We start from the raw sequence: 1,234 nt of genomic DNA, 5'->3' as shown, positions 1-1,234 counted from the left end.
GGCGAGCTTATGATCGGGGCGCCGCCGGGTGAAGGGGGAAAAGGGGGGGGGAGGAAGGGAGAACAGCAACAGCGGCGGTGGCAGCAACGGCAGTTTCTACGGGGAAAGGGGGAGGGGGAAAGGGAGGAGGAGAAAAAGGCGCCGGCCGGATACAACAGTCGCCGGGAGCTGCTGCGGCTGCGCGCACTCTGGAGGCGTCACGGCAGGGCCGGAAGGGAGAACAGCAACAGCGGCGGTGGCAGCAACGGCAGTTTCTACGGGGAAAGGGGGAGGGGGAAAGGGAGGAGGAGAAAAAGGCGCCGGCCGGATACAACAGTCGCCGGGAGCTGCTGCGGCTGCGCGCACTCTGGAGGCGTCACGGCAGGACCGGCTGAAGGGGTGGGAGGAGGAGAGGCGGCGGCGGGTCTCCCTCGGAGCCTCCTCAGCGGCTGAGGAGGAGTTCGGGCGTGAGGCGATTTGGACGGAGGCTCCCCCCCCCTCCACCTTTCCTCGCAGATGGAGTGGCTCTTGTCCCCTCCCCGGCGGCGTGCCCTTCTCTCCGGCTAATCCCGCTGTGTTGTGCAGCGCTTGACGGTCTGTCTCTCCGGGCTTCGCAGCCTCTAGAGGATGCCGGCCGAAGGTTATTATTAGCACGGCGTTAAAAGGGAGTGATCAGCCGAAGGCCACCGAATGAGGGAGGGGGGGAGGATGGGTTGAACTCGAGTTCGAGCTGTCCTGCGACGGCTCTCCAAAGCTCGAATAACGTAGATTAGAAACCTGATGTCCTCTAGCTCCACCCTCCCTGCTTGTGGTTAAAAATCAGGTAACCATCCTCAAGTGGCCTGTAGTTACTCAACTGCATACAAATGAGCACAATGAACACTTGGTCCTGTGTTCCCTGTGCAAGAAGGGCTGCTAGCTGGCGGGGAGTGTCATGTTCCTTTAATACAGATTTTAATATGCAGCAGTGGGCCCTTGACGCTTTCCATGGTATGGAGCTAAATGACATCCCCAGATAATTTCTGCAGATCAAGTTGATATTAGAGGGACTAGCTTAAAAGTTGGCTGCTTTATGTGCAAAGTTTGTACAATAACTAATTTGGGCTAACAGCCTTCTGCCTGGTTTCACGCTCATGATGTAGATTTAGATTCCCGTAAATGGAGATTTTATAAATTTCTGTTCACAGATAACTCAGTGAATGTGTAAGAAGAATCCTTGTACATGTGAGAATTTACTTCATAATCTTTCTTGCTG

Source organism: Gekko japonicus, unplaced genomic scaffold (genome assembly GCF_001447785.1).
Source record: "Gekko japonicus isolate JY-2015 unplaced genomic scaffold, Gekko_japonicus_V1.1 scaffold700, whole genome shotgun sequence".
Lineage (NCBI taxonomy): Eukaryota > Metazoa > Chordata > Lepidosauria > Squamata > Gekkonidae > Gekko > Gekko japonicus.
The sequence above is the reverse complement of the archived record's forward strand: the minus strand, read 5'-3'. Positions refer to the sequence as shown.